At 47.8% G+C, this 21,718-nt stretch overlaps 1 protein-coding gene and 1 long non-coding RNA gene across 6 annotated transcripts in view; one reads left to right on the top strand and one right to left on the bottom strand.

The window, feature by feature from the left end:
- The window catches only part of SLC25A30 (solute carrier family 25 member 30), a 75,094-nt gene that overhangs the window by 33,682 nt on the left and 19,694 nt on the right, over positions 1-21,718 (bottom strand). The window contains exons 2-3 of one of the 5 annotated variants that reach the window (XM_064586091.1): positions 14,752-15,135; positions 3,975-4,041 (exon numbers count right to left, since the gene is read on the bottom strand). The gene's annotated coding sequence lies outside the window, so the exon portion shown is untranslated. Of the gene's footprint in view, positions 1-3,974; positions 4,042-4,460; positions 4,639-14,751; positions 15,259-21,718 lie in introns of those variants that run through there. The other 4 variants (XM_064586088.1, XM_064586090.1, XM_064586089.1 and 1 more) reach the window with 4 other exon arrangements.
- Positions 212-13,424, top strand: LOC123839740 (uncharacterized). The gene is made up of 5 exons (XR_006789726.3): positions 212-532; positions 1,204-1,479; positions 9,081-9,117; positions 10,729-11,059; positions 13,027-13,424. It is a non-coding gene; the product is annotated as an uncharacterized LOC123839740 (long non-coding RNA).

The following is a 21,718-nucleotide window of genomic DNA, read 5'->3' as shown; positions in this document are numbered from 1 at the left end:
GGCTGTGAGCTGGCGCCGCCCCACAGGGGCACCCCCCGGGGACAGGGATGGCTGTCCAACAGAGAGTCTCTCAGGACATTTGCTATAAGACGCAAAGAGAAAGTCTGCCAGTAAAGGCGGGAGCGGTAGGTTTAGAAGCAAAAGCTCTGAGTCACGGGATCCACAAGTGCCCTGTTCTGAAGAGCCACCTTCAGTGGCCCCAGAGCTGGAGCGCTGACCACAGTCCAGACTGTCCCAGAGGTGGGACCACGTGGCCTGACACAACCTCCTGTCTCCTTCATTTCCCCCGCAGCCTTATAATTAGCCCTGCTAAGAGTGGAAGAACCCGAGCAGGTGTCTGTATCCTGAAACGGAGAAGAATCTAATTCTCGTAGAAGTGCCACAGAAGGAAGCCGTCGAATGGATTCTGACTGCTCCTTGCTTCCCTAAAGGAGGGCTGGTAGCTACTCTTCTGTGACTGGTAGGGAGGCTTAGTCCCACTTCTCCTCTGCTTTCCGGTCTCCGCCAGGGACGCTGCGAGAGCCAGATACAGGTACTTCTTGCTCAGTCCCCCCGCAGCGAGGCATGGCCACGTGACAGGCCCTGGCCAGTGAGACAAAGGGGGAGCTCTTGCGGGGCAGGAGGGGGGGCGTCTGGGGAAGCTTTTACTTCGATGTAAAAGGACCAGGTCCAGGAGTGGTGGCCACTGGCCCTGCCCCTTCCCATCCTCGTACCTATAGTACAGACAGGGTACCGGAGCTGTGACAGCCGTGTCACCATCACAAACCCAGCGGCCTGATAAAAGCCCCGCCTGCTAAGAAGGGCGGGACCAAAAGGCAAAGACAGAAAGGGTGCGTAAGGCATTGTCGGGCCGCTCAAGCAAGGCCAGCAGCTTCCTGCCTCTAGACTTTTTTTTTTTTTAAGATTCTGTGTATTTGAGAGAGAGAGAGTGCACCTGGTAAGGGGGGGGAGGGAGGGGCAGAGGGAGAGGCAGGCTCCCCGCTGAGCGGGGAGCCCCATGCGGGCCTCGATCCCAGGACCCCGGGATCATGACCTGAGCCGAAGGCAGACGCTTAACGACTGAGCCACCCAGGCGCCCCCAGACTTGTTGTTCTATGAAAGAAATACCACTTTGACTGAGTATTGTTAGTTTTCCTAACCGATACCACTGACCATGGAAAACGGGTAACAAAATAAGGCTTACAGATCTATCATTTCCCTCAGTAAACTTCGCAGCAAGCCTGGCGGTATTCATTCCACAGAAGAATCCTGTCCTTCCAACTACTTCTCACAAAATCGCCAGTTTAAAAAAATCACTTCGGGTTTTGTTAAGGAGAGAAACTCCAGGGACCTAACCTCCACAGGGGTCAGTGCCCGGGCCCTGTGGCAGCACCTGGAAGAGACGGGCTCATACTGGAGTGCGCCTCCCCTCACACAGAAGCTGCTGCTGAACGGAGTGTCATGCACTGAGAGGGAGAAAATCTGAATTACATCCCACAGGTAAGCGTACTTCATCACTGCTTCTGTGAAAGCGCTATTATAGAACCCATGCAGCCCTACATAAAAGGATCAGGGCATGGTTCCTGGAGAAATACACGGCCATACACATATTAAACATTTTCCCCAAATGCTCAATAAATTCATGAGCTAAGGAGTACATGCTTAGCTAACTCACATAACACCAGCTCCAAACCGGACATGCAAGGAATATGGGTTAATTAACGAATTCCTTGGCAGAAGGAAGAACAAGTAGCGGCCATATTCCAACCCCGTGCTTGTGTTCAAACTGATAACAATGTCTTGTCAGGTTTCTTTTATCACCACTGTCCTTCACCTCAGGTCAAGGCCAGTTTTCACTTTGGCTTGAGTCACATGAACATGCAGTCCTCTTGGAGGAGAGAAATGCCAGGCTTGTTCTACTGACACCACAGAAGGGTTTTGAATTGATAGAAGTCTCTTTATGACCAGGAGCCCTGTCCTTAATTTGGATTTTCCAGCAGCCTGGGAAAAATGCTGCAGCCAGAGCTATAAGGACCCGCATTACCACCATCACCCTTTCACCTACTTACCTAAAAAGGGATAACTAGACTTTGACTGGGGCATATTGATCTATTCAAGAGAATGCCCTCCACACTTTGACCGGGTATCTCTTTCAAATTAAGAAAAAAAAAGTCCTACATAAACAAACAGGATGACCCTTTCCCCAGATACGTTTCCTTTAATCAGAGTTCACAGAAAAATTAAAACTAAAGATAATTTGACAAATTGGTTTGCATGGGGTACTCACTGTCCTCTTTCCATTTAGGCTATAAAGGAAAAAATCTTGATGGGATGGCCGGATGGTTTTTCCAGTTACGAATATATCACACACACACATGATGTGAGTGCTTAATAAGTGTTAGGTAATATTTTTTAATTGAAGTGCAACATTATATTAGTTTCAGGTGTAGAGCATAATTATTCTGCATGTATATACATTGTGAAATGATCACCACAATAAGTCTAGTTACCATCTGTCACCCTACAAAGTTACAAAAAAGATTTTTAAGGGCGCCTGGGTGGCTCAGTCGTTAAGCGTCTGCCTTCGGCTCAGGTCATGATCCCAGGGTCCTGGGATCGAGTCCCACATCGGGCTCCCTGCTCGGCGGGAAGCCTGCTTCTCTCTCTCCCACTCCCCCTGCTTGTGTTCCTGCTCTCGCTATCTCTCTCTCTGTCAAATAAATAAATAAAATCTTTAAAAAAAAATTTTTTTTAATGTTAGGTAAATTATAACCAGTGAATACAATCTGGAAATTTATAAGATTAGGCTGAGAATTATTCCCTGTCCTTCATTTTCTGTGAGAATACCATGATGGAGGTCTCCAAGTTTGCGCTTCATTACTTGCTCTCACACACTAACAATAATTTGCCTTAAAATGAACCATAACAGCTGACTCTCCAGCAAGAACAGGAGGGAGGTAAGGTGACTAATGGCAGTGTTTCCACAGCTAGCCATGGGAGGGTTGTGAAGTGACTCTCCTATGCAAGACAAGGGAATTTCCGATGCCTAATTTTGTCTGACTGCAGTTTATAAATTTTAAACTTCCTTTGAAGATGCTTTTTCACTTAATTTTCTGGTCCAGGAAACTAGATTGAATTTCCAGCCACTAGTGTGTATCCTGAGTCTTGAGTCTTGTTTCCTTTTGTGTTTGGCAGAGAATGAAACAGAACAAGAGAAAATATGCCCAGAAAAAAAACTGATAAAAATCTGTGGAGCATGGTAGGCCAAATGGAAACACCCATGTTTGACCATGAATCCCACATGTGGAAAATAAATATTATTACCTCACTTCATTCATTTGTATGTTTATGCATCCAAGCGATTAACAGTCACTGATTAAGTGCCATGCTGGGCACAAGGGTGGGGGGAATGTCTTTGCCTTTAGAGATTTATGGTCTGATGGAAGAGAAAAAAAAAGATAACCCATCAATTACATAATAGTCTGAAGAGCCTTTTGGAAGGCTTCCTGGGGGAGATGACACTTGAGCTGAGCAAGTCTTGAAGCATGAGTGTAGGTTCTCAGTAGAAGAGCTAAATTAAGATGGTGATAGAGGGAGTGGGGAGAGTAGAGTCAAGAGAGATGAAGGAGGTAGAATCCAGAGAACCGGAGTGATCTGCCACGGCGGGGGAAGAGAAGTGGTTGAGGAAGACCCCTGGGTTCCTGTCTTATACCAAAAGATGTCTGGTGGAGCCACTCACAGCACAGAGACTGTTGGAAAGGGGTTCCGCCAGACATTAAGGTGGTAATTCTGAGATATGCTGGTTTAAAGTGTCTGAGAGCCTTCACGTGGAGTGTCCAAGAGTCAGTTTGCTATATGGGTCTAGAGCCCCAGAAATAGATAGGAGCTGGAAATGAATGTAGAATCACTGAAGTTATATGAGCAGTAGGTGAGTCCATAGATCTGGCTGAGGTCTCTGGGGGCAGGGAGAGGAGCTAAGGTGGCTAAGGACCTACCTCAGGAGATGCCCGCTGGGAGGCAGGAACCAGGGAGCCAGAGAGGGGGTGGTGGCCAACATGTCACCTGCCAAGGGAACAAATGAGACAAACTTAGAGGTGGGGAAACTACCTTTTCTTCTGTGAAAGAAGTGAAGGACTAAAGGAGGCATGATTTGAAGAGGAAGAAAAAGGCAAATTATCATGTCAGCGACACATGGAAGTTGAGATCACCTCGAACTGTCCATGGGACACACTAGCTTAGGAGTTAAATAACATCACACTTCCACGAAAGGCAACAAGTGTGGTAGACATCTGGGCTGGCTCTGTCACTAATAAGTCAGGTGATCTTGTGCGTTCCACCATCTTTTAGCAAAGAGGTGAACCTGGGTAGCCCCTAAGTTTCCTTCTTCCTCCAGGATGGGCTCCCTTAACTCAAATGGTGCCGGGCCCTCTCTCTGGCCCTTCTCAAAGGCTCCTCCTGAGCCCCAGGGAATGGAGTCATACCAGGTGCGGTGGTGGGTGCAAACGAGTCTATTCACAGAGGTCTCCCACCCCTAATGAGAGCTGGGCTCCTGGCATCCTGGTTAGAACAGGAAGTGCCAGGGCGCCTGGGTGGCTCAGTCGGTTAAGCATCTGCCTTCGGCTCAGGTCATGATGCCAGAGTCCTGGGATCGAGCCCCGCATCCGGCTCCCTGCTCGGCGGGAAGTCTGCTTCTCCTTCTGCTTGCCGCTTCCTCTGCTTGTGCTCTCTCTCTCTGACAAATAAATAAATAAGTAAAATCTTAAAAAAAAAAAAAAAAAAAGAACAGGAAGTGCCAGCTCAGCAGGGCCACCACTGCTCCAGAACGTGACACGTCTCTAGGTCCCCGTGCCTGTGGGTCTGCAACGCTGCAGAGGGGTCTAGTTCAGGCAGAGGCACATCTGTTCCCACAGTCCTCTTGGCTTTCCATAACTGTGCCCCAAGCTTGTCCCAGACCTTTATCCCCTATGTCGTGCCAGGTTCCAGCACAACAGGGGCTTTTCCGACCAGAAAGTGAAAGTAACAGACCTCATTTTGGAGGGCTCAGAGCTGCTCTACCAAAAATTAAGCCTCGGGGCGCCTGGGTGGCTCAGTCAGTTGAGCGGCTGACACTTTTCCACTCAGGTCATGATCTCAGGGTTGTGGGATCAAGCCTCGAGTGGGGCTCCACACTCAATGGGGAGTCGGCTTGAGATTCTCTCCCTCTCCTCCCCCTCTGCCCATCTCCCCACTCTCTCTCTCTCTCATATAAATAAATCTTTTTTAAAATGATTTTATTTATTTATTTGACAGAGGGAGACACAGCAAGAGAGGGAACACAAGCAGGGGGAGTGGGAGAGGGAGAAGCAGGCTTCCCGCCAGGCAGGGATTCCAATGTGGGGCTCGATCCCAGGACCCTGAGATCATGACCCGAGCCGAAGGCAGACGTTTAACGACTGAGCCACCCAGGTGCCCCTAAGTAAATAAATCTTTAACAAAATTAAGCCTCTTAACAATTTCCTTTCATAACAGCTATTGAAGGGATCCAGGTCCAGCTGATCGCTTTGGAAGAAATTATTCCAACGATTTACTCATGGCCCCATAAATCTCTCCTGGATTTTGGTGTCTCTGTTCACACCATCATTTCGTCTTTCCTCTCTTGGGTTAGAACTGAAAGCTGGGTCCTCTAGGAAGCCGGACTAAGTGACTTGTTCACTGCTACATCTCAGTGGCTAGGACCACGCACCTTATGAATGAATGACTCTGACTTCATAAAAGGTTCTGTTGATGCGATTACTCCGCTAACTGATGGCATCAACAATCAGCCTATCTTGGTATTTCTCTTGTATTATGCAACTTTTCACAAGTTTATAGCTTATCTCCCAAATCTAGGGTTAATATCGTGTTTTATGCTTCTCCTTAGCATCAGTGTGCACGGCATTGTGTACATACAGCTGCTCAGTAGTCATTTGACTGAGAATCTAGAATTTCGACAAAGGGCTTCCTTCCCCTCAACTCGCTCCGGGCTCATCCTTACTCTGCACCTGTTAATCCTCTGACTTTACACACTGCCCTCTAGTGCAATTTCTCCTCTCCAGAAAAACCCAGAACAGTCAAGAGAAAACAGCAAGATTCATGGAGGGCAATTAAATGGAGTTAAGGTCCCTGGGAAAACATTCCACATGACTGAAGAAAACATGCTGAGAATAATTCTTCCAAGCTGAAAAAGTCCTGAGGCCAAATAACTACTTTGTACTATGAACTGAATCATGAGGCTCTATTGGGAAGTGACCTTGACATAGGACATTGTAAGAGCTGACAAAGGCAATAAAATGCAAAAGCTACAGTGGGATTCATCTAATCAAGCTATTCTATTTTTTTTAAGATTTTATTTATTTATTTATTTTTTAAAGATTTTTATTTATTTATTCATGAGAGACAGAGAGAGAGAGAAGCAGAGGGAGAAGCAGGCTCCCCGCTGAGCAGGGAGCCCGATGCGGGACTCAATCCCAGGACCCTGGGACCATGACCTGAGCCGAAGGCAGACGCTTAACCATCTGAGCCACCCAGGCGCCCCAAGATTTTATTTATTTATTCATGAGAGACAGAGAGAGGCAGAAGCAGAGGGAGAAGCAGGCTTCCCGTGGAGCAGGGAGCCCAACTCGGGGCTCGATCCCAGGACCCCGAGATCATGACCTGAGCCGAAGGCAGACGTTTAACCAACTGAGCCACCCAGGTGTCCCAGAGCATACATGTTTAAAGGCTGGAGACCAAGAATACAAACACTACACCAAGTAAAAATATTACTGGGAGGAGGATTTTACAGGACAGCTTTGACTGACAGCATTTACCTCCTGTATTTTATGTGTGACCTTTGCTAGCTGCTTCAGAACTAACCTGGGCAAGTATCTTGGTCAGCGTGGGCTGCTTTCACAAAACACCACAGACTGGGTGGCTTGCAACAGAAATTCATTTCTCCCGGATCTGAAGGCTAAAAGATCAAGATCAGGGTGCTGGTAAAGCCATATTCTGGCTGAGTCCTCACATGGCAGAAAGAGGGCAAGATAGCTCTGTGGGGTCCCTTTTATAAGGGCACTCATCTCATTCACGAGGCCTCCGTCTTCATGCCCTGATCACCTTCCGAAGGCCTGCCTGGATGACCTCCTCTATCCTCCGTATCCCAGTCAGTAGGGCTTTCAAAACAGAAAGCCTGCCCATCTCCCTTTCCTTGTGGTTCCCTGCTGCCTTCAGAACAAAATCCAAATGCCTCGGTATGGCACCCAAAGACCTTCTTGATCCAGCTCTTAGCTTCAGCCCCTCTGTTCCACGCCAAGGCATGCTGAGCTTTGGCTCTGGTAAAGGAGAACAGGTTTGCCATTGTCCAGTACCTATGCCTCCCCGTCCTGGTGCTCAGTGCCCCTTCTGCTTTGTTGTGCTAACGACCTGTGGTAGATTATTTGCACAAACTGCCCCAATCATTCCCCTCTCAACATCCATTTCCCCTGCAAGATACCCTTGCAGCGTCTCTTATCAAGAGATGGCATCTATTTCCACAACCACTGAAGCTGAACTGGCCCGTGACTTGCTTTGATCATTAGAATGCTCTGGAAGTACACTGTGTGGTTTCTGAGCCTGAACCTCAAGAGACCTCCAGCTTGTGTTCACTCTCTTGGATCCTTACCCAACCACTGTGTGAACCTGAACTTCGTTGTTGGTTGTAAATGAAACACCACAACCCGAGTCTTTGGGGTATGATTTCCTAAGCCGCCTCTGAGGAACTGGATGGAACAAACTAGAAGTTTAGGGCATTAACCCCTGACCCTTAATGAACCTCGACCAATTGGAAATGAGAAATGGGAGGGAGCCAGACAGGTACATCCTCCCTCCTTTCTCTCTCTGTGGACTACTCTGAGGTAAGGCCCCTCTTTGCAACTCTCTACATGAGTAGATGTGCCATTGAGAAGTGTCTTCACAGCTCACGGCAACAACCTATCTCAGAGTAAATCTATGCATCTTTCCTTGCTTTGTGTCCCTTTTTGTTCACCCTCCTTGCCCCAGGCTTACACACCTGAAGAAAGAGTGAGCATCCTAACGTTTGTCTCAGGTTCTGTTTGCTAGAAGATAAGGCTTAGGCAGCAGCCAAGATGCACATGTCAGAGCTAGGAAGCTCGTTCCTAATTCAGATGCTCTGGGCAAGAAGCTAAGAATTCCTAGTAAGCACAGGTAGTCATTTCTTGTTGCTGCCATAACAAGTCATCACCAGCTTACTGGCTTAGAGCAATGCTCTCTCTGAATGTTCTCTCGGTCGCAAGCCTGAAATCAGTTTCACTGAGCTGAAATCGAGTTGTTTGCAAGGCTGGTTCCTTTTGGAGGCTCTGAGAGCTGACTGCTTCCCTGCCTTTTTCAGCTTCTAGTGGTGGCCTCTGTTCTTTGGCCTATGGCCCCTCCTCCCTCTTCGAAGCCCTTCACTCTCATCTCTGCTGCTATGGTCACATCACCTTCAAATCACCCTTGGCCTCCCTCTTACGAGGACCCTGTGGATTACATTGAGGGCTCATCCAGATAATCCAGGATAACTGTCCATCTCACGACCTTTAATCACACCTGCAAAGTCTCTTTTGCCATATAAGTCAACAGAAGTTCTGGGAATTCGGACCTGTATATCAACCTAGCACACGACATAGAGTCCCTCTGCCCCCATTTATTCACCCCCGAGTGTAACAAAGCAGTTACCTCGCAGAGTCCTCAGGAGTTAGTTTCTACCAGAGCTTCAGGCCCTTACTTCATTTTTAAATGAAAGGCCAGGTTTATAACATACTCATCATTAATTTGGACAGATATTCTATCCCATTTTCTCACTGCTTAAATAAAGGACGCCTTTGAGAGTTTAATTGCATTTGGTTGTCACAACATAAACAGACACTTGGCAATTACCTAAATAATTTGGCCAGTTTGGATGTCAGATGCCCCCTAATTTTATCTGGATAGGTGTTCAACCTCTACTTCCCTTTGTGCTGGCTAGACCCAACTGGTTCTGAAGCAATAACTTCCCATGGTTTCTAATGAGAAATTGGAGCTAATACATCAACTTAATCTCCTTCATGGCCTGTTTCTATGACTTACAGGAAATTGACTAGGCATCAAGACAAGAAATGGATGCAGGTGAGTAGATCACCCGATTGTTCGGGTCTCCTTTCCTTAATGCTTTATTCCCATAAAACCTTATTCTTGGTTTAAACTAATTTAAATATTTAGAATGGGGAAAAATGGTGATGACAGCCTAGTTTTATGACATTCATTTGGCTGTGTTTTTAAAAAGTATATTTTTTCAGGGGCGCCTGGGTGGCTCAGTCGTTAAGCATCTGCCTTCAGCTCAGGTCATGATCCCAGGGTCCTGGGATCGAGCCCCACATCGGGCTCTCTGCTCCTCAGGAAGCCTGCTTCTCCCTCTCCCACTCCCCCTGCTTGTGTTCCCTCTCTCGCTGTGTCTCTCTCTGTCAAATAAATGAATAAAATCTTTAAAAAAAATAAAAGATAATAAAAAATATTTTTAAAAGTATATTTTTTCAGATAGATGATGTGTTTGTCCATTCTGCTGATAAATACTAATTTCATTGATATGCCAGATGCTCTACTGGGCACAGAGCTTGCAGCAAGGAGCAAATCAGAGTCCCCACCCTCTTAGACCTTCCACTGTGCTTAGAGGGGGCAGATAATAAACACACATACAAGTACACAATGTCAGGTGAGACATCTTTTAAAGAAAAATGAAGCAGGGCAAAGAGAAAGAGAATGTCAGGCGCCATGTCAGATGGGGTGGCCATGTCTGAGAGGAGACTTAATGAAATGAGACCACAAGCTTGCACACATCTGGCATAAACACAGAGGCACAATCCATGTAAAAATTTGAGACACAGGCAGCAAGAAAGGCAGTGGTCCTGAGGCTAGTGCGACTGGCTTGTTTGCAGAACAGCTTGGGCTCCCAGGTGGCTGGAAATGGAGCAATGACAGATGTTTGAATGTTTGTGTTCCCTAAATTCACATATTAAAATCTCATCCCCAGTGTGATGGTATTAGGAGATAGGGCCTTTGGGAGGCTCTATGAATGGGACAAGAAAAAGAAAAGAAACCCCAGACTAATGCAACATTGCGTGTCAAGCATACTCAAATTTAAAAAAATTTAATGGAAAAAAAAAAAAAAGAAAGAAAGAAAAGAAAAGAACACCAGAAAGTTCCCTCACCCCTTACGCTATGTTAAGACACAGTGAGAAGGGACGCCTGGGTGGCTCAGTCGTTGAGTGCCTGCCTTCGGCTCAGGTCATGATCCCAGGGTCCTGGGTTCAAGCCCCACATCGGGCTCCCTGCTCAGCGGGAAGCCTGCTTCTCCCTCTCCCGCTCCCCCTGCTTGTGTTCCCTCTCTCTCTGTCTCTCTGTCAAATAAATAAATAAAATCTTAAAAAAAAAAAAAAAAAAGACAGTGAGAAGACATCTATGAACCAGGATGTGGGCTCTCCGCGGTACTGGATCTGCCGGGGCCTTGTCTCAGACGTCTCAGCCTCCAGAACTGTAAGCAGTTAAGTTTCTGTGGTTTATAAGCCTCCCGGTCTGTGCTCTTCTACGCAGCTCGAAGGGACTAAGTCTGGAGATGAGATCAGATAGATAAGCTCGGAGAAGAGCAGGGAGGCACTTTTATCTCCTAGCCTAATACCATCCCATGCCCTCTGGTTTTAAATTATTTTACTTTGCTGAGACTTCCTTGATCACACTTCACAGGTTCAACAGCAGGACATGTGTAGGGTCCATCGTCGGTCACTGGTCACCATATGGCTCAGAAAAGCGTCCACCCTACCTTCATTATCACACGTCTCACTGCTTTCTGATGGCGTGTGCTGTGGGTACGTGCATGTGCCACACCCCTGCCCAGCTGGCCAGGACCTGGGGGGCTCCTGCAGGTGGGGCCACGTCTGCTCAGGTGTGCATCCTCCCCATCCCACACCACGCCGCCCATGTTAAGCCTCCATAAAATTGGTCTACTAAAAGGTGAAAGAGACTGCTCCGTTTCTCCCAGCTGGATCTTCATGAACCAAACGGCAACTCAGAAACGGTAGGTCTTGTGGCCTGAGGGCAGTGCAGGGCACACTTGTCCCCTCAGGCCCTTGACTGGGGGGGGGGAGAGGTGTAGAAGGGGTCTCTTCAGAAGGTGCTTCCAGCAGCCAGGGTAGGTTCAGAAGGTCTGGTCCACCAGAAAAGTCCAGTGTGATGGTTAATTTTGTATGTCAATCTGACTGAGCTAAGGGATGCCCAGATAGCTGGTAGAACATTCTTTCTGGGTGTCCGTAGAAGGTGCTCTGGAAGAGATTAGTGCTTGAATCAGTTTGCTCAGTAAAGAAGTTCGCCCTCCCCAACGCGGATGGGCTTCATCTAATCCACTGAGGGCCTGAATAGAACAAAAAGGCAGAGGGAGGGTGAATTTGCCCTCTTGCTTGAGCTCAGACATCCACCTTCTCCTGCTCTCAGACACTGGTGTTCCTGGTTCTCTGGCCTTCAGATGGGGACTGAATTACACTGGCTTTTCTGGTTCTCCAGCTTACAGAAGACAGACTATAGAACTCCTCACCGTCCATAATCACATGAGCCAATTCCTATAATCAATCTCCTCTTATATATATCTATGTATATATTCTATTGGTTCTGCTTCTCTGGAGATTCCTGACTAATGCATTCATATATGACTAACACTACCTTGATCTTCTAGACTCCTTCCCATCTGACTGCCTCTGATCTAATAATAGTAGGCGAGGCTCCTCTCTGGCCTTTTGGTCTCTGGATGGGAAATTATATCCTTGATCTTAAATTACTACTTTCAGAAACCAATAACCAGAATTAAGTGTTGCACACATGTCTGGCTACAGAAAACCACATAGAATTCACTTTGGATCCTACAATTTAAGGGCTGAAATTGAGTTGGGTTTTTACATTATTAGAAAGCCATGACTGAATAAGGTAGCTTTTGTATGTTCACATTGAAGGGGGAAAAAAGAAATTAGAACTGAATTTCTGAGCCTCATTTACCACTTTTAAATTTACCTCACATTGCACATTGAGTGAATCAAGAGGAACATTCTATCAAATATATTTGCCATGACCATTTCAGAGATATGCCAATATTCAACTGTGAGTCTCTGAACATGAGAAGACACAACTTGAGTTTAGCTCTGACAGAGGGAAAGGGAGGTCCCATACAATGAGCATCACACCCATCTCCTCCCTCCTGGGCACATGTGTCTTGGTCGGCCCAATCTCCCTGAGTCGGCAGGTGCCAGAGCTGTCTTTGGGTCACGCTTCTCTGTGACAGTCTCTCTGGCCTGCAGCCTTCCTTTCAGATCGATTCCTGACCTCTCTGGTGGGAGGGGGGCAATCTGGGCCCAGTGTGAGCCCCCTGGGCAAGGGGCCCCCAAGGCCAGAGAAGCAGAAGGAGAGCTTTAGGCACAAGGGTTGGGTTCCTCAGCTGCCACAAGTTAAAAGCATCACTTCTATTTTTGTTTGGTATTTTTGTGAAACCGGATTTGTAACAATGGCTGATAAAAACAAAATAACTGAACAATTAATCATCCATACTGATTGTCATATATAGACTCCCACAGTGACAAATGTGCATTAAGAGAACAAATACAGCCAATGTAAGAGCAAACCATAAAACGTAGTATGTGCCTGGAAGATGTCCTGCTGTGGATGTTTGTGTCCCGCCACAATCCCTATGTTGAAGCTCTGATCCCCAGTGCGATGGTATTTGGGGCTGAGACCTTTGGGAGGCAACTAGGTCATGAGAGTAGTGCCCTCTTTAAAAATTTTTAAGGGGCCCAAACAGACAGCCTGTGCTTTTCAGTCAATAGTGAAGCAGCTTTTGTTGTTCTCATTTGGGGATGAATAAGGCAGTCATCTTTCACCTCCTTGTCCAAGTTCCACCCCAGGCCTTGGCACAAGTTTCCAGGAAGTGGGCTGGGGGTTCAGGGTCCAGGGATCAATATATGAACAACATAGCTACATCACACCCGAAATGGCTTCTTCCAGCTGACATGCAACCAGGATCTGGTCTGTACCAGCGCCCCCAAGCCTCTACCCTTCGGGTGAGCTTCCTGCCCATGCAGCGGACCGTGGAGGATGCTTTTCCTCACCCACGCACTCACCATGCTGCATGCTCTTCGTGCCTTCCTGAGGATCCAAGCTCCTGTCTGGCATCATCTTCCTTCAGCCTGAAGAACTTTGGAATTAGTGTTTTCCTGTATGTAAAGTGACATTTTGCTGTAGCTGCTTTCAGATTTTTTTGTGTTTGGTTCTTCACAGCTTGACTCTCATGTGCCCAGGCATAGTTTACTTTGTATTTATTCTGTTTACTGATCTTCTCGTATCTATAAATGGCTTTCACCAAATGTGGGAAATTTTCAACCATAATTTCAAATATTTTTTTCTGTCCCGTTTTCTCTCCTCTTCTTCTGTCCTCAAGCTAGGAGCCCTAAAACAGGACACTCCCCCCAGTACCAACCCCTCCTTCGGAGTATTGACTCCTACAGAATCTTCCTGCTTTTGACCACACATGGCACCTCCAGATAGTTTTCCTGGCTCCCAGGGTTTGTAGTTGTTGCCTATGGGAGGGACAGTCCCTGGCTATTCCCAGAAGTGGACCCTGTTCAGGATGTTTAGAGGAAGTTGCTTGATAGCCCATGTTCGCCCCCCCGGCGCCCTTCTGACCTCCCGGGAAGTTCATCCAGTCAGTGCGAAAACAGAACTTCTCTACCTGAACAGTCCCAACCCCAGCAGTGGTCATTCAGAAAAAGATTCCTTCTGTTATTCTCATGTAAACATGATTTTAAAAATGAATGAAACAGTTTTTTAAAACAGCCCCGTCCTGAATTCATCCTTTCTAAAGCAAAAGGATTATGATTCTAGAGGAATAAACACCGAGTGAAAAGGCCTGGGTGAGGCCCAGTTCCTCCAGGCCCCAGCTGGGTGGCCTTGACAGCTGACATGCCTTCTCTAAGGCAGCTACCTACCAGGAGACCATGGTAACCGCCCCCCCAGCCCCAGAGGCTGAAGACCAAATGAGGTAACACACGGGACGTGATTACAGACTGTCTGACATGATTATTCTACTGTGATTGCCCAAAGTTCCAAGTCTGACTTCTAAACCCTGGGCTTGTGTAAATGTGTGGACAAATGGTGTAGATCTGATCACATTCTTCCGCAGGCGGTGTCTAAGGAGCAAGCGAGGGAAATGACCCCTCATCTAGGTCCCAAAGAGAGGGGGGCCAGCTTTTCTTTTTTTTGACAACACAAAACTGAGGTCCTTTATTCGTAAACTCCAGACGACATACAATCCTAACTGACTAGTGTTACTAGCTGTGCCCCCCGCCCCTCCAGCAGCCCCTCGGGAAGCCTTAGGAAGCAGGAGCCCAGGGACCACGGCCAGGGAACTGGATGGGAGGAGAAAGGGACTCTGCTTACACTATGACAGCCGTTCCCATAAAAGGAGGCTGGCCTTAATTTTGATCAGAGTAAGGACCTGAGAATTAGGGATGATACGAGAGCCCCACTGCAAGCCCAGTGCTGAGCTAGGAGAGGTGGTGGGGCCACAGAACACCCAGCAAAGGCCAAGGTGGGCTGGGGGGAAGGTAAGCCACAGGTATACAGAAAAGCAGGAAAACTAGAGGCATGGTCTGGAAGGAAATGGGAGTGAAGCCACCCTTCCATCTCCCCCAGCTCAGTGCCTTCTGCAGGCAGTAAGTGAAATATACCCACCTCTTAAAGTCGTGCAACTGTTTTCCAAAAGTCTCCCCCAAAGTCCTCCCTGCCTCTGTGACATTTCGCCCAAGAGAAGGGAAAAGCGGCTGGCGGCTGTAAGGTAAGTCTCAGGATAGGAGCTGGACTGACAGGCTGGCCGAGCCTGGAGCCGCCTTCTCCACCTCCTCCGGGTGCATCCTTCCAGCTGTTGCCCACTTTTGTTCCCGCTCACCTGCCTCCTCGCAGGTCTTTGAACACACTGAGTCCACTCTCAGCAGCTTTCCACATCTTGCTCTGTGGTTGGCTCTTTCTCACCGTCCAGGTCGCTGCTCAAATGTCATCTCCTAGAGACAGGGGAACCCTCCTACACTGTTGGTGGGAATGCAAGCTGGTGCAGCCACTCTGGAAAACAGTATGGAGATTCCTCAAAAAGTTGACAATAGAGCTACCGTACGATCCAGCAATTACACTATGGGGTATTTACCCCAAAGATGCAAATGTAGGGATCCGAAGGGGCACGTGCACCCCAGTGTTTATAGCAGCAATGTCCACAATAGCCAAACTATGGAAAGAGCCTAGATGACTGGATAAAGAAGATGTGATATCTATATCTATATCTATATCTATATCTATATCTATATCTACACAGACACACAATGGAATATTATGCAGCCATCAAAAATGAAATCTTGCCATTTGCAACGATGTGGCTAGAACTAGAGGGTATTATGCTAAGTAAAATAAGTCAGTCAGAGAAAGACATTTATCATATGATCTCACTGATACGTGGAATTTGAGAAACAAGGCAGAGGATCATCGGGAAAGAGAGGAAAAAATGAAACAAGATGAAACCAGAGAGGGAGACAAACCATAAGAGACTCAATCTTAGGAAACAAACTGAGGGTGCCTGGAGTGGTGGGGGTGGGAGTGATGGGGAGCTGGGTGATGGACATTGGGGAGGGTATGTGCTATGCTGAGCACTGTGAACTGTGTAAGACTGATGAACCACAGACCTGTACCCCTGAAACAAATAATACATTATATGTTAATAATAATAACAATGATTTAAAAAAATGTCACCTCCTGGGAGAGGCCTTTCTGGACCCCAGGCCTCAGGTCCCTTGTGGGCCAGTCACTTACTATCATTGCATCCTGTTTTTCTCAAAGCCCTGGATGCTATCTGAAATTATCTTACTGACTTGTGTTGATTATCAGTCTGCCATTCTCAGCAGAACGCAGGCTACATGGGAGCAGGGGCCTGTTTGCCCATGGCAGCATCCATGGTGCCCGGAATCCTTTGAAGTCTTGACAGATATTTGATGAATGAAATAGGATAGGTTAAGGATTACATACGACAATGTGCCAAAGCACTTGGAGAATGCCCACCGGCTTCACGGTTTAGTGGTAGCAGGGTTACTATTTTTCCTCTTTTGCAGCAAGTCTGTTTTGTTGGATAAGACAGTAATAATGACCCCGAAATGGGAGTACAGGAAGCACTGAGTTTTCAAGAAAAGCACCCTTCTTTTTTTCTGGAGGACAAGGGCAAGACCCAAATAGATTCACCACTAACCTTCCAGAGGCGGCACTGAGTGCTGGAGAGAGCACAGGTCCATGGCTTTGTGCTAATCAGCTGTGTGACCTTGGGTAAGCCTCGACCTCTCTGAACCTGTTTCCCCATCTGAGAAATAAAGGGGATTGACCAGATGCTGCCTACGATCCCTTCTAACTGGAACCCTCCCTCATCTCCTTATACTGCTCTTTAGTGCCTAGTGGAAGAAAAGTGAAGGAACTAAAGACAGGCAGAGGCAGAGATTCTAGAACTAAATACTGTAGTCAATTCTAAAATGGTTGGATTGGACAGTCTCCTTTCTAGGGAGAGAGAGGAGGAGACCCAGGAAAGGTCTCAGAACACCTCCTCCACCTTTGATTCAGGTTAGAGACTACTTTGCTTTGAGCACTTATTATTAGCCGCTTTATACCTGGATGTCGTTCCATCTTTAAAACAACCTTACAAGGTAGGCATTATAGTTCCATCCTACAAGGGGAGGGGGATGCTCCCAAAGGTCACACAGCTAAAAAGCAACAAGCCTGGGAGTGAGAACCAGGTTTGTCTTCTCACTCTTTCGGCTCCCCGAGCTGGTGGGTGTTCCCACCAACGGATCCCAAACCTCTTGATCATCAAAATCAGCGGGAACACCTTCAAGGGGGTCGTACTAAACCAGAATCTTCAGGGGTGCTGCCAAGAAATCGGTATTTTTCAAAAGCTCTCCATGTTCCAGTGATACAGCCAGACTAGGAAACCACTGCCTTATACTGGGCTATGAAGCCACCTAGCAGTTGGAAATTGTCCCGGGAACGGGCTAATACTTCTCACTGCTGTCATTCAGAACCTCATTCTACTCTCCCTGCGCCCCTCCCTGCGGGTTGCGCCTGCGCCCGCGGCAGCTATGGCTCCGCAGCGCCCTCTGCTGGATACGCAGTCAAACCTTAACTGCAACCAACTTTCTCCGCGGGGAGGTATCGCGGGCATCAAGCGGCGCTCCCCAACGCCTTTTTTAATATCAAAAAATGTAATAACGAGGGGCGCCTGGGTGGCATTGGTTGGTTAAGCGACTGCCTTGGGCTCGGGTCATGGTCCCGGAGTCCGGGGATCGAGTCCCGCATCGGGCTCCCTACTGGGAGGGGAGTCTGCTTCTTCCTCTGACCCTACCCCCTCTTATGGTCTCTCTCTCTCTCAAATAAATAAAATAAAATCTTTAAAAAAAAAAGGTAATAACGATAGCCCACCGTACTGTGAAGGTGAGTACTACTAATACCCACGGACTGAGAAAATACATGCTGATCATATGCTATTAATGAACAGATGGATTAAGAATTTGCTGTTAATTAGGGGAGCCTGAGTGGCTCAGTTGGTTAAGCGACTGCCTTTGGCTCAGGTCATGATCCTGGAGTCCCTGGATCGAGTCCTTGGATCGAGTCCCTGGATCGAGTCCCACATCGGGCTCCCTGCTCAGCAGGGAATCTGCTTCTCCCTCTGACCCTCCCCCCCTCTCATGTGCTCTCTCTTTCAAATAAATAAAATAAAATCTTAAAAAAAAAAAAGAATTTGCTGTTAATTAGAACAGAACTGGCTGCACACACTGGGGCAGAAGGAACCTGTGGTTTATTCAGTTTTGGGCATGAGTAGGTAAAGAGTTGCTTCCCTAGGAGTCACCCATACTTTCTTTATTCATGTACTCATTCATTTCTTTCTAACAAGTATTCATTGAATAATAAATACTACTAAACACCAAGCATTCTTCTAGCACAGAACAAGACAAAACGCCCTCTCCTCAGGGAGTTTATAGTCTAGAGATAGAGACAGGAATTAAATAGATAAATACCTACTTACACATGGTGATAAATCCTATGAAAGAAAAGAACTAGGTTTGGGTGCCTGGCTGGCTCAGTCCGTGGAGTCTGTGACTCTTGATCTGGGGGATGAGTTTCAGGCCCCAGATTGGGTGTAGAGATGACTTCAAATAAAATCTCAAAAAAACAAAACAAAACAAAAAACAAACTAGGTTTCGAGAGCCCTATTTTAGGAAGGAAGGTCAAGGAAGGCCTCTCTCTGGAGCAGACTTGAAGCTGAGATCTGACATTTGGGATAGAATGAGCCGTGCAAAGCAGGGAGGGGATTCCAGGTGGTGAAGGGAGTTCTCATTTAAGGAGCATGTGCATAAGGGGCTTGTGAAGTGAGATAAGGCTAAACGAGTCTGGTTAACGATAAGCACCTACTATGTGACAGCACTGTTCCACTTTGCTTTCCACGCATTGTCCCATCTGATCCCCACCAGTCTTAAGAAGTAAATAACAGTCTCATCTTTTGAATTTTATAGATGAGAAAATTGAGGCACAGAGAGATTAAGTACCTTGCTCCAAGTCCTGTAGATAGCAGGGAGCAAAACTAGGATTGAAACCCATGCATTTCAGCCTCAGCCCCCAGATTCGACACTCATCCATCACCCTACACTGCCCTCTAGGCATCCCTAAGGAGTTTGTGGTTTTATTCTAAGCGCAGCGAGCCATCTCCTTCAGCTCTTACGCAGGGGCTCTGAGCGATCTCTTATGTTTTAGCAAGATTGTGCTAAATGGATAACAGATTACAGGAGGGCAAGAGTAGAGGGGCAAGGTGGAAGGCACGTGTGGCGATCCAGGCAAGGAATAACTGTGACTTAGACAAGGTGGGGCGCAGTGGAAATGGGGGAGAAGAGGGCGGATTTAATACAGAAGGGACAGGACTGGGGACAGGTCAGGTGTGGGGTGCACTAGAGGAAGCTATGAAAGATGGCACCTGAGCTCGGGAAACTGGACATGGACCACTGACTGGGATGGAGGTGCAAGCGAATGTAGGACAGTGAGTACGGTTCAGTTTTGCACACATTCAGTTTGGGATGCTGGTGATCCATCTAAGTGAAAAATCAAGTGGGCTCTTGGAGACTCACAGGCATCTCAAACTTAGTGTGTGTAACCGAAATTCATTCTGAAATTCAGAGAAGACATCTAGGTTAGAAATGGAAATGTGTTGTTTTTAGCATAATAGGTGCTATTTAGAAATAGATGGTGCTGCCTAGGGAAGGGAGAGTTCCAAGGACCAAGCCCTCTGGAACTCATGCATGTGGAGGTTGGATTTGGGAAGAGAAGGAGGTGGAAGGAGGGAGATAGTCAGTGATTGAAGAGAGCCAAGAAGGAAGAAAGAAACGACAAAACAAAAGCAGCCTAGGACTGCCCTCATAGTGTCCTCTGAAAAAGAAAAAGACCCCTCCTTCCTGTTTCCTTACACATGGGGAGGATTTGGCCCAGACCCAGAGACAGTCAGCGACTGAGTGTAGGCCAGCGTGTAGGCAGCCCATGTGCTTGGGTACGTCCAGGCATCAGTCTACACTAGGAAGCAGTAGGCACACCCCGAAATAGACCCAGTGTCGCGTTCCCTGTAACTGCTCATTCTCCTGTTGGGCTCACAAGACTACACAGAGCAATAGACAGGCTGTCAGCTGCGGGGGGGGGGGGAGGGGGGGTGGACGCCCACAGACCTCTAGGATTGGGATTCCACCTTGAGGCTGGGCGGGGCTCAGGCATTATTAGTCATATTCCCGTTGTCATTTCCTGTGGTGGTTTGCTTTTTTTTTTTTATCTTTCCCTGCCACTGCCCCTGATTTCACCCACTTCTCTTTCTACTTTATTATCTTCACCCAGAAAGCATTACGATTTTGTCATAACGACAAATCGTCGTAAAAAAAATTGTTTTGTCCCCATAATCCCATGATCATAATTTCATCATTAATTAATATGGTGATTAAAATGTTCTCTTTTATATCCCTTTTGGGTGATGGGAATTGCTGCCATAAATGTTTAAGAGGTTCTTGTCTCTAGTAGGAAGAAAGGCAAGATCAGTCTTCACCCCGAGGCCTCACCCTGTGCAGGAAACACAATTCTACACCGAGTGCTCTCTAGCTTCTAAACTGTCAGCCCAGAAATAGGGGTAACCAAGAGCCACTGGGGAAGCTCTACCATTTTTTTTTTAAACTGTCATTTTCTTAATTACAGAAGTATATTTTACCAAGGAATTGGGCTTCTCAAACTTTAATGAGCCTATGAATCACCTGGGGACCTTGCTAAACTGCAGCTTCTGACCTGGGAGGTCTGGTGGGGATGGAGATGCTCCCTTTCTAACAAGCTCCCACGTGATGCTGAGTGCTGGCAAATGGACCACATTTGAGTATCAAGGATTTGCCAGATAAACAACCAGAAAATAGGAAAACACAAATGAAGTATGAATGTGTCTCCCTGGATGAGACATTCTGCTTCCCATTCGTGCCCCCGTGCTGAAATAGCGCAGGACCCGGCTCCTTCCCCAGCAACATCCAGAGGACCTAGAGAGAGGACAGACCAAGAGGAGGCCAGGAGCCCCTGGGGAGGCGGGAGGCTGTTTGGAAGGTGGCTACAGGGTGGGGAGAGGGTGGCCGGGGAAGGAGTCTAGTCCTACCGCTGCCCCTCCCCTACCACCGCCTGAGAGCACTGGGGCTTGGCCTCCTCACCAGCTGAGTCAGATGCGGGGATACTCAGATTCAAGAGGAAAGTCAGTGAAGGGCAAGAAGCTGCATAGACAGGTGGGACTGACCAGACCCAGGGACTCACCCCCTCCCCACCCCGCCCAGGCCCGAGCGAGGCTGGAGGACCAGATTCTAAGGGATGCTGCCTCCTGACTGCCAGCACTCAGTGTGGGTGGGGAGAGCCTTGACCTTGACTCAGGAGTGAGAAACCCTGTTCCTCAGGGCCTGGGATTTTCCACCCTAGGGTGCATGTGCCCTCACTTATCTCCTCACCCCCGACCCCGCTGGAAACCCCTAACAAAAATGAGGCAGGGCGCCTGGGTGGCTCAGTTGGTTAAGCGACTGCCTTCGGCTCAGGTCATGATCCTGGAGTCCCGGGATCGAGTCCCGCATCGGGCTCCCTGCTCAGCAGGGAGTCTGCTTCTCCCTCTGACCCTCCCCCCTCTCCTGCTCTCTCTCATTCTCTCTCTCAAATAAATAAATAAAATCTTAAAAAAAAAAAAAAATGAGGCAGCTCCCCTCCTGAACGTGGGACGGTTAAGCTAGTTGACTGCTTTGAGCTCAGCTCACAGCCCTAGAGAGATGGGACAAGCTGAGAGCAAACCACGGGCTACGAGTGAACCAGGAGACAGACGGAGAGAGTTGAGCAGGTGCATGGCGGGGAAATCAGCAAGAGGAGAGCTGCTACAGCTCTGCGGGGGGCGCAGGAGCACCCCCAGCTCATCAGGAAGGAGGCTGCCCTATCCCATCTGTATGTCGCCTGCCACTCTAGGCTCTGGAAATGCCGTGCAAAACCCGGTGGTCGGGGACTCCGCCCTCTCGGAGCTCCCCTTCCAGGGGAGCCAGAGAAGAAGGGAACACACCTGCGAACCGGTGAGGTCACGACGGGCTGG

This window comes from Mirounga angustirostris, unplaced genomic scaffold (genome assembly GCF_029215605.1).
Source record: "Mirounga angustirostris isolate CCGP_5_RB_7025 unplaced genomic scaffold, mMirAng1.0.hap1 SCAF_3, whole genome shotgun sequence".
In the NCBI taxonomy this organism is placed as follows: Eukaryota; Metazoa; Chordata; class Mammalia; order Carnivora; family Phocidae; genus Mirounga; species Mirounga angustirostris.
Note: the sequence above shows the minus strand (reverse complement) of the source record. Positions and strands in the feature narration are given on the sequence as shown.